This window comes from Asterias amurensis, chromosome 18 (genome assembly GCF_032118995.1).
Source record: "Asterias amurensis chromosome 18, ASM3211899v1".
Lineage (NCBI taxonomy): Eukaryota > Metazoa > Echinodermata > Asteroidea > Forcipulatida > Asteriidae > Asterias > Asterias amurensis.
This window is the reverse complement of record NC_092665.1, coordinates 4,231,521-4,242,748: the sequence shown is the minus strand read 5'-3', so window position 1 is coordinate 4,242,748 and position 11,228 is coordinate 4,231,521. Positions and strand designations below refer to the sequence as shown.

The 11,228-nt window shown below is 38.3% G+C and overlaps 2 protein-coding genes across 2 annotated transcripts in view; both read left to right on the top strand.

Moving 5' to 3' along the window:
• Nucleotides 1-11,228, top strand: part of LOC139950732 (uncharacterized) — a 157,915-nt gene that overhangs the window by 135,518 nt on the left and 11,169 nt on the right. The window lies entirely within an intron of this gene.
• The window catches only part of LOC139950727 (von Willebrand factor A domain-containing protein 5B1-like), a 92,569-nt gene continuing 85,571 nt past the window's right edge, over nucleotides 4,231-11,228 (top strand). Inside the window, exons 1-2 of the mRNA XM_071949517.1 lie at nucleotides 4,231-4,275; nucleotides 7,777-7,893. The gene's annotated coding sequence lies outside the window, so the exon portion shown is untranslated. The remainder of the gene's footprint in view (nucleotides 4,276-7,776; nucleotides 7,894-11,228) is intronic.

The window sequence follows — 11,228 nt, the reverse complement described above, 5'->3', positions numbered from 1 at the left end:
AAAAACACCACTTGCTAATAAATCATAAACTAGTTCAACACGTCCAAGGGTAGACGGTGTATGCCGTTGACATATTCCACCAATCCATCTCTGCCTTCAAGGTCCAAGTCAAGCAAGTGCTCCAGCCCTCCCCCTCACTCGTCTTGCCACCCTAGTCCGTTTTGGGTCTTCCATGTTTTCAGTCTGTTTTATTTTTAGGGTTTTACCCTCTTGCCATGTGTGTATTTTTAAGTTTTGTTTACTTCCTATAATTAATTGTTCATTTTATAGTTTCATAATGTTAAGTACTTTTATCCATCCTGTAAATGGGCGCCTGCGCTGTTTGGATGTTGAAAAAGAAGAAGAAAAAAAAATGAATTCCCCCCACACCCTCTCAATCTTGTATAATGGTGATGCATGACAAGTCTAATCCTAAAACCTGACAAACATTGTTGTTTGTACGCGAATCACTCAGGTGTATTCCTAGGGGGTACATGTTAAAAGCAAAATGAACATCATACAGAATGAGCGCCATCGCATTTATAACTGAATAATGGGACCTGTTGGTAAACAGCGGGTCGTTCCCTACAGGTTATAATCATTAAAGGGACTAGACGTGTTTGGTAATTACTCAAAATAGCTGATAGCATAAAAACGTACTTGGTAACGAGCAATGGAGAGCTGTTGATAGTATTCATTTATTCAAACTGATATTTATTTCCATACTTCATGAAAACAGTACAAACAATGGTTTTAAGGAATAACCAATATACAAAGCTATTTAATGAGGGTGAGAAGAAAAAACAAAATAGAGTATGGAGGCACCATCTGGAAGCCGAGGCTTATGAAGGGATGCCTGGGGACAGACAATAAACGGGGGCAAGAACGAACGGACTGACAAAACATTGTGAGAAACATTGTGAGAAACGGCGGCCTCTGAAGTAACGTAGGGTTTGAGAACGAGGCAATTTCTCACTCAAATAATAAATACTTCAACCATGGAGGAATAAGAACCCTTCAACTGAAGCCTTTTTGCATCTGAAAGCACACAAAGTAATGCAACAAGGGTGTTTTTTCCTTTCATTATTCTCTTGCAATTTCGATGAGCCCCAAATTTACACAGGTTTGTTATTTTATGCATATGTTGGGATACACCAAGTGAGAATACTGGTTCTTTGACATTTGGGTGTCCAGTGCCTTTAAAGGCACTGTACACGTTTGGTAATTGTCAAAAGACCAGTCTTCTCACTTGGTGTATCCTATCATAAGCATAAAATAACAAATCTGTGAAAATTTTGGCTCAATCGGTCATCGAAGTTGCGAGGAAATGATGAAAGAAAAAACACCCTTGTTGGAAGAATTTGTGTGCTTTAAGATAGGAATAAAATACTTCTAGCTAGAAGTTTTTTTTTTATTTTAGTGAAAAAATACATCTTTCTCAAAAACAACGTTTCTTCAGAGGGAGTCGTGTTATACTTTACTATCAACAGCTCTACAATGCTCGTTACCAGCAAGTCAGTTTTTAAGTTAATATTTGTTTTGAGTAACTACCAAACGTGTACCTTCCCTTTAATGTATAGACGAGCATTTCCCTCCCGGTCTATATCGTCAAGGGATATCACGCTACAAATCCAAAGTGTCGTATGGTAAGAATTGCACTTCCTACGATGTCGATTGCAATTATTACATGTACATCAGTCCCTTGACTCGGATATGAAGATTGCATCTTTCTTCTCTTAATGATTCCACCCAGGTTATCTCGCTGTCAGACACAAACCTTTTAGAGTAAATTAAATTCCACGAACCGGTCTATATTAAAGAGCACGGTTTTTTTTTCCCGCAGCACTTTTGTTTTCTTAAACAGCCAAAAGAACTTTCGGGTTGGAAACATCGTTTGATATGTCGTGAATGAAATTAGCCACGTTCTCAGTGCTTAATCAGTTTTGTAATTATATATTCAAAGTTATTTTTATTCAACACTTAAAGGCATTGGACACCTTTGGTAATTGTCAGAGGTCAGTCTTCTCACTTGGTGGATCTTAACATATGCATAAAATAACAAACCTGTGAAAATTTGAGCTCGATTGGTCATCAAAGTTGCGAGATAATAATGAAAGAAAAAACACCCTTGTCACACCATCACACGAAGTTGTGTGCTTTCAGATGCTTGATTTCGGGACCTCAAATTCTAAATCTGAGGTCTCGAAATCAAATTCATGGAAAATGACTTCTTTCTCGAAAACTACTCCACTTCAGAGGGAGCCGTTTCTCACAATGTGTTATACCATCAACCTCTCCCCATTACTCGTCACCGAGAAAGGTTTTATGCTAATAATTGTTTTGAGGAATAACCAATAGTGTCCACTGCTTTTAACAGTTGCTGCGTTCCAAGGAACCAGACTTTAGCCCTTTTCAAGACCACTGCTTCGACTCCAGATTCGGCTCAGGCTAGCCTGGCCCCGCGGTTGTTTTGCCTTTAAGTCTTCGATTCAAATATGTTGGTGAGAAATTCTCTCAAAACGTACTACGTTACTTCAGAGCATAGAGGGAGTCATTTCTCACAATGTTTTATACTGTCAACATCTTCATTGCTATTAATGATCAGTAAGTTTTGAGTAACTATATCCATGGAGGTAGCTACCTCCATGCTATATCTAACGTGTCTCGTGCCTTTTAGCATTTTATAACAATGTGGATAATACAATGGTTGATAGCGAGGCACTCGAACCATTCAAATGTCACTTACCCTCTCGTTCGATTGTCACCCGATTACAGAGTCTGTTATCGTCAACATATATCAATCTTGTTTATATAAGAGATGTTAAATTTGCATCGGGGATAAAGAATATTATTATTTTTTACCCATACACCGATGTGTGTTAGCACTGTACAGTACTTTCCCGACTCATGTTAAAAAAAATATCACAGGCAGGTTAATACTCTTGTTTATCATACAATATAGAAATATTATTATTTCATGTTCAGTGTAATAATATATGGAGCTATCACCCTGTTATAGCTCCATTAGGCTCTTTTCGAAATCGCGGTTTCGACTCCAGGCTCCCGACTTTGAATATGTGTTGGTGTTCGATGTACTTCTTTCTATTGTGTTTCCATTGATGTTCTATGAGTCTTAAAAATTCTTTTTAAAATTTATTTCCCGGGCAGGGAAAAAGCGGCCATGTTTGATTTTATTGTGACTCTGGAAATCGAGTTTTGACGGTGCAAATCAGACATTTTTTAGAGTGTCACTATCGGGTGGGGCATTGAGCAATAAGCTCAATTTAATGCTCCATGGGTGGGAGTACTTCGTACATCAAAAGTGCTATTCACACGACAGCAAGTTACCTGGGGGTCTCTTGCTTAATTTTAGCATGGTTGACAATTTAGCAATATTTGATAAGATTGTCAAGCGAACTTGGACAGCAGAAAAAGTTGTTTTCCTTTCACACGAGGTACATTTTGTAAAATTTTACAACCATGCTACAATTTAGCAAGGGACCCTTGCTAAATTGCTCTCGTGTGAAAGGGGTCCAACAGGATAAATGTTAGGGTGGGGGGGGGGTTACCCTCTGCCCACTTATTTTCAGACGATCTTGTTGTTGCGTAGACCGCCCTGCTTGTTTTTTATGGCATCAGGCAGTATTTGGGTTAAACGAAAATGAACAACTGTTCTGAAAAATCTATAAATGTGTTTGATTTCCTGTCAAACGTACAAACGCCTGCGATGCACTCAATAAATACCAAAGTGTGCTTCGCTGACTTGACCACTGTGATTCACAGACACAACGCCTGTATTGTGTTTGATTAATCACTTAATGACCAAACACTCACGGCACCACACTGTCTATAATTCAACTCACATTTTTCTACATTTTTTTTTTAGCTACGTGGCATTTACATACTAGTGGTCCAATTAAAGGCACCGGGTCAGCACACACACACATACACCGGCCACTACACTGTGCATACGTCTCCTAGAGGTTGCATTAATAGCAAGGAGTAGGGAGTTCCTAAATGGCACTACCCACCATGCTTAAACACAGAGTGATGATAAGCCTTATTTCAGTGCAGTCTCATTAACTACTTTCAACGCAGACTCATAAGCTGTGCATTTTCTTCAATAATGAACCACTCAGTGTGAGCACTGCACCCATTCTACTGACATGACTTCATTATATTAAAATATTACCTTACAGTCTATGGAAGGTATCAATAACAACTTGACCGTATGCTGCGTTCAAAACACGGCCGGGGTATAGTGCGGCAAACACACCTGTCGAAGCAGCTTGCACGGTAAGTGTTTCTACTATCTGACTGCCGTGTACTGTGTTTACTATATTTAGAAACTAATATTTGTGACTAAATATGGATTTAGGCAATTTAGTGGGAGTGATGGACAGTCTGGTTTTGCTCAAGATTATTTGTTTATTTTGGATGTTTTGCTCATCACATTTAGGCGTATTAAGTATCATTTGACATTATATTTTCAGCCAATTCTCCCACATCTAATTATATTTTACGACAGCTAATTTTAAACTTATCGTACCGACCAACGGATGAATTGTGTCAATGGGGGAAAAACACCACAGCAACGAGCCTTGTTTAAACAAAATACCGTGTACCGAAATGAATGCATATCTTAGCAACGTAGGCCTAGTGTTAATATATTCACTTAGTAAGAATGTTCGTAATGCATGTAGGATTGAGCAATATTCAAATCATACACTCAGTGTGACTGTATAATCCATTTGGGGCAGATGGTACCCCATGTCCAAATGTTCCCATACTAATATTTAACAACTGTTTTCCTAGAAGGTTGTAAATTTGCATCGGGGAAAAAGAACATTCATTTATCTTTGGTTTTACCCATATACACCGATGTGTGTTAGCACTATACTCTGTACTTTCTCGAATTATGTGGGGGGGGGGGTAGGGAAATCACAGGCATAATACGCAGGTGGGATTCGGACCCACGACATTTGCATGTAGAGCAGTGTAAACTATTTTCCTCTTGTATAGTTAAAGGCAGTGGACACTATTGGTAATTACTCAAAATAATTATTAGCATAAAACCTTACTTGGTGTCGAGTAATGGGGAGAGGTTGATAGTATAAAACATTGTGAGACACGTCTCCCTCTGAAGTGACGTAGTTTTCCAGAAAGAAGTAATTTTCTGCAAATTTGATTTCGAGACCAAGTTTAGAGTTTGAGGTCTCGAAATCAAGCATCTGAAAGCACACAACTTCGTGGGACAAGAGTGTTTTTTATTTCATTCAAATCTCGCAATTTCGACGACCAATTAAGCTAAAATTTTCACAGGTTTGTTATTTTTTGCATATGTTTAGGTACACCAAGTGAGAAGACTGGTCTTTGACAATTGCCAAGAGTGTCCACTGTCTTTAAGTTCCCCCTAATAAATCTTCTAAAGAATTCCTGAGATTTCAAGTACACAATGCAGACGATACCATGCCACAAATCGACCAAACGTCAAATCGAGTCTAGGCGGGTTAATGATAGCCCGTCGGTTTCACCAAACTCTTCCTAACTATAAGACTTATAATCTTAGGACTTAGGACGAGTCCCAACCATGCACTGTAGCATGCAGACTTTAAGATAAATCCTAAGTTAGGACGAGTTACTCGTCCTAACTCGAGATAAGACGAGTCCTAACTCTTTGTGAAATCGACCCCTGGTGCCAGTATTACACCATTTATGACAAACAGGGAATACGACTATATAGGCCTATATGTCTCGCAGTCCCGCATGCTTCACTGCATCCCAAATGAAGTATGCCGTTCCTGCCAGTGCGTGGCTAATTACATACGGTTTCAATATCCCACAGCATTAAACCAAAGTAAATTATTGTCAGATCACATAAATATATAATTGTCGGTTTGATTCAACGCCTGAGCTGCTTTCGTAAAACGTCGATTGCTTTAATTCAGGCGCTGCTAAGCTTACGAGTAAATGCGCTTACGGAGGCCCACAATAAACCGTGTGGAAACAAGTCCGTAAGCACGATGCCGTGAATTTTGGCCATGTGTGCAACTTCCTGGAGCTGCTTAAGCAGAAAATATTGCCTAACAACTTTCTGCTAAGCAGGAAACCAGTCACAAACTCAAGCAGAGTAAATTCTAAATGACATGAGATATCATTAAAGCCATTGGATCCTTTCGGTACAGACAAAAAGATAAAAGTTCACAGATTTACAAATAACTTACATGGTTTACAGAAGGTAGTGGTGAAAGACTTCTCTTGAAATATTATTCCATGAAACGCTTTACTTTTTGAGAAAACAGTAAAGCAATATCAATTCTCGATAGCGAGAATTAGGGATTTATTTTAAACACATGTCATGACACGGCGAAACGCGCGGATACACAAGGGTGGGTTTTCCCCGTTATTTTCTCCCGACTCCGATGACCGATTGAGCCTAAATTTTCACAGGTTTGTTATTTGATATAGAAGTTGTGATACACGAAGTGTGGGCCTTGGACAATACTGTTTACCGAAAGGGTCCAATGGCTTTAAAGGAACTGGACAGTATTTGGTAATTACACAAAATATTTGTTAGCATTTTAAACATACTTTGGTAACAAGCAATGGAGAGCTGTTGGTATTATAACACATTGGGAGAAACGGCACCCTCTGATTTGAAGTAACGTAGTTTTTGAGAAAGACGGTTATTCCTCACTCAAATAATAAAATACTTCAGCTGAAGCCTTTATGCATCTGAAAGCACACAAAGTAATGCAACAATGTTTTTCTTTCACCTTTCTCTGGCAAATTTGATGACCAAATATTGCGTCAAATTATTACAGGTTTTTTTATTTTATGCATAATATTTTAGGATACACCAAGTGAGACTGGTCTTTGTCAATTACCAAAACATGTCCAATGCCTTTAAAACAACGAACGAAATGGTTGATCCATCAGACCCGCGTTCATGAATAATAACCGTAAATATAGAGAGCCTTTTCCAAAGGATACAAAGCGCTAGTAGGGAGAATGCAAAAAAAACTAACTGAAAGGAACACGTTGCTTTGGATCGAACGAGTTGGTCTAGAAAAAGCGTTTGTAAGCGTTTTTTTTATAAAATGCATCTGGTTGGAAGGGTGTTTTTAAAAGTAGAATACATTATTCACACAAATTTGGCTCGAAATTGCGTGGTTTTCCTTTTACTGTCAACATTTTGACTCCCATATATGACCGACCGTGTTAGTCGACGGGGTCAAAGGAAAACCGTGCAATTAAGAGGCATGTTTGTGTGGATCATTGTATTCTACTTTTACAGCATCTTTCACCCATGATGCATTTTATAACAAACGGCTACAAACGCTTTTCAAAGACCAACTCAACCGATCCAAGGCAACGTGTTCCTGTACACGTTTGGTAATTGTCAAAGACCAGTGTTCTCACTTGGTGTATCCCATCATAAGCATAAAATAACAAGCCTGTGAAAATAAATTTGGGCTCAATTGGTCATCGAAGTTGAAGAAAATGATGAAAGAAAAAACACCCTTGTTGGACGAATTTGTGTGCTTTCAGATAGGAATAAAAGACTTCTAGCTAGAAGTCTTTTGTTATTTTAGTGAGAAATTACCTCTTTCTCAAAAACTACGTTACTTCAGAGGGAGTCGTTTCCCACAATGTTTTTTTTTACTATCAACAGCTCTCCAATGCTCGTTACCAAGTCAGTTTTTAAGTTAACATTTGTTTTGAGTAATTACCAAACGTGTACCATCCCTTTAATGATATAGTAAACGCAGTAGTGGTTTGTGCTTTCTACCGTAGATAGCAGTATTAGGGATTGGACTGCTTCGTGTTGAATCATTGGATCTCGCCAACGTGGGACCGTAACTCATCGATCTACCATAGAGGGTCCTATATACCTCTTTGGATCTACTAAAGGTAAGAACCCATTTCATCCATTAGTGTATTGCGTAATAACCACTTTCTCGTGACTCATGTATTAATGTCACTTTGGTGGGTTTGTGTACGTTGGTAGTAATTGATGTTATTGTTATCATTGGAGGGGATGATTGCTTAACAATCGACGGTCGCGGTGTATAAATAACAAATAAATTACACCATGTCTTAGCAAGATAGAGGACTACCCTTCCAGTCTTTTAGACAGTCGTTTCGTTCTTAGGGCAAAGAGTGTTGGTCCTTCGCATATGAGGGCATTTGAATTTGATCATTTCAAGGGCACCAAGGCAATATCGGGGACATGGGGGCAGTTGTGTCGGGGTTTTTTTTCCTGCAAATTGTGTGTTTAGAAGAAAACAAATTGTAATACTATTTTTTGCTTGAGCAGCTCTACATGAAATCGGGGCCCTGTGTTCAATTTCATAAAACCTGTAATAAAGTATTAAAACTTGCTGAGCACAAAGACATGCTTAAACAGACACTGGTTACAAGCAAATTTCCATAAAGTTTATATTGTTGCAACTGGTGCCTCGCTCACTTTTTTGCTTAGCAAAGAACTTTGCTTAAAAATGTTTTGTATAAGCTTTATGAAATGCCCCTTTCTTTCCACGCAGTGAAAGAGGAGTCGATGATTACAAGAGACCCCAACGTTCGTTTCAGATCTATAAAAAAAGTATATAAAATAAATCGTAAAACTAAACAAAAAAAATATTTACTTCAAACCCCCTCCTCGTAGTCGAAACTTACATAATCGGGAAATAAATCGTTTTAAAATTAGACAAAAATCAAATTATGACGCTTACCCAACTTAAGAATTAATGAATACATACAATCAATCAAAACTGTTTACTGCCACTTCATCAAGATCAATTGCTGGTTGGTTGTTGGGTGTTTTTATTGTTTGTAAAGCTTGCTCATTACCTATTGTGTGTTTAACCTGTTCAACCTTTTAGCTACTTTTTAAAGAAACTTGCATACTGTATATGCAATTCAACCCATCAGTTATCATACTGTAGGCCCTACATTCCCTTTCAACGTGTTTTTTTTTAGTGAAATAAACCAATTAATATATAATATAAATAATATAAGATCACTGAGGTTTGTGATGATACATAGAAAAAGAAACACGGTAACGATTATACGAGTGCGGACTGAAATTGTCTTTTTGTACGGAGTTTTAATGTATTTTGAAAACGCTCAATCAGCCACATGTCCTTCGTGAGTAACAACCAATATCGACGAGTGGATATATTTTATTCACAAAGGGCACACTGTTTTAAGAGCTGAACGATGTTGTTGAAGTAGTCTTCAGTCGGTCGCTGAACCACTCTCGGAATCGTGTCGTCTCTTCAGCTTCAGCACCACTACTTCAAATCAAATATACTCTTTATTCAAATGATCCGGCAGCAAGCGAGCAATGTGTACTTGGGTATATGTGAGCCTAACAATGCAGACACACGATTTATCTACACGTATACAACAAACTGATCAAAATGCATGAAATGACCAAACATTGTATTGTGTTTTGTTTTTACTGCTCAGTGTAGAATAGATATGTCACACTCTGTTCTTAATATCACAAAGCTGTTTAAGCAGAACAAAATTGCGTCACAATTTTCTGTTAAGCAGAAAAAAGCAGGATACCAGTCACATGTGGTACACGACATCGATTTATGTTGGCTGGTAACCCTTCATAGTGTATATTAATGTCACACCCTGTTCTCAATATCTGGTAACCCTTCACAGTGTTTATTATCGTCACACCTGTTCCTAATATCACAATCTGTCTTGTCTGAGCAGAAAAATATTGCCTAACAATTTTCTGTTAAGCAAAAATAAGCAGGATGCCAGTCACATGTGGTAGACGACATCCGTTTATGTTGGCTGGGGTGGTTTTCACAAAGGTAGTCCTAACTTAGGACTAGTCCTAGGCAATGCTAAGAGATAGGACCAGTCCTAAGTTAGGATGAGTTACTGGTCCTAACTTAGGACCAATCATATCTCTTAGCATTGCCTAGGACTAGTCCTAAGTTAGGACTAACTTTGTGAAATCCACCCCTGGTAACCTTGCACAGTGTATAATATGTCACACCCTGTTCCTCATATCACAAAGCTGTTTGAGTAGAAAAAATTGTTGATTATTTTCTGTTAAGCAGAAATAAGCAGGATACCAGTCACGTGTTTCACGACATTCATTACATGTTCGCTGGTAACCTTAGTATGGTAAGCACAGTGTATAATAATACGTATAATAATACGTCACACCCCTGTTCTTAATCACAAAAAATATTGCCCAACACTTTTCTGTTGAGCAAAAATAAACATGATACCAGTCACATGTGGCACATGAAATTCATTACATGTTGGCTGGTAACCTTAGTATGGTAAGCATTATAATAATACGTAACACCCTGTTCTTTATGTCACATTGCTGCTTGAGTACTAGACAACAATTGCTTAGCAATTCTCTTTTGTTCAGCAAAATTAGGCAGAATACCAGTCACATATGGTACATGTGACATTGCATTTCGGCTGGTAACCTTAGTATGGTTATATAGCACAGTTCAGTTTTGGTTTAGCTGTTTCTAATAAATTGGGGCCCAATGGGCAGTCGTAATGTGGCGCATGTGATATTCTGTTTTGGCTGGTAACCTTAGTAGGCCTATGGTAAGCACATTTTGGGGGCGTTGTTTTTGTCATGAACGATAAATTCGCACAAATCATGAGGCGTAATAGCGAGTTTCTGTGCCTGTGGCGGCATGCTGCTGCCGCCAGGTCTTCCCTCTTGAGAAAATCAGCCTGTTTACTAAAGTACCTGATCGACCTATCCACAATGTGTAGGCGGTCTATACATGTCATCATCAATCTATGTTTATAACAAAACGAGAAATGATGCGTTTTGCAAACACTTTGATTATCCCAGTACGCCCCCAACGTTTATGGACGTAATTTATTTCCAAATGACATTCGTATCAATAACAAATAAGTTTGTATCAACCCATTGATGAAGCACACCCGATATCTGTGGAAGTAATTTATTTTAAAATGATTTCCTATCGATGAAAATATCAGTTGACATGACAGTCTTCGACTGAACACTCTCCTTCCCAATATTCTTCTAGATTTGAACGCAATATTTCTGCAGATTCGTGGCCATGAAATAAATGCATGGTTCATGAATGTTTGCTATACTATAAATATTGATTTAGGAGAAGCACATCTTGTATCGCTGAAGGGGGTGGAGACTTGTCAACTCTCCCTGATTCTGCAGAGATCTCAAAAAAAAAAAAAATCAATCAAACAATATTTCCTTGTTC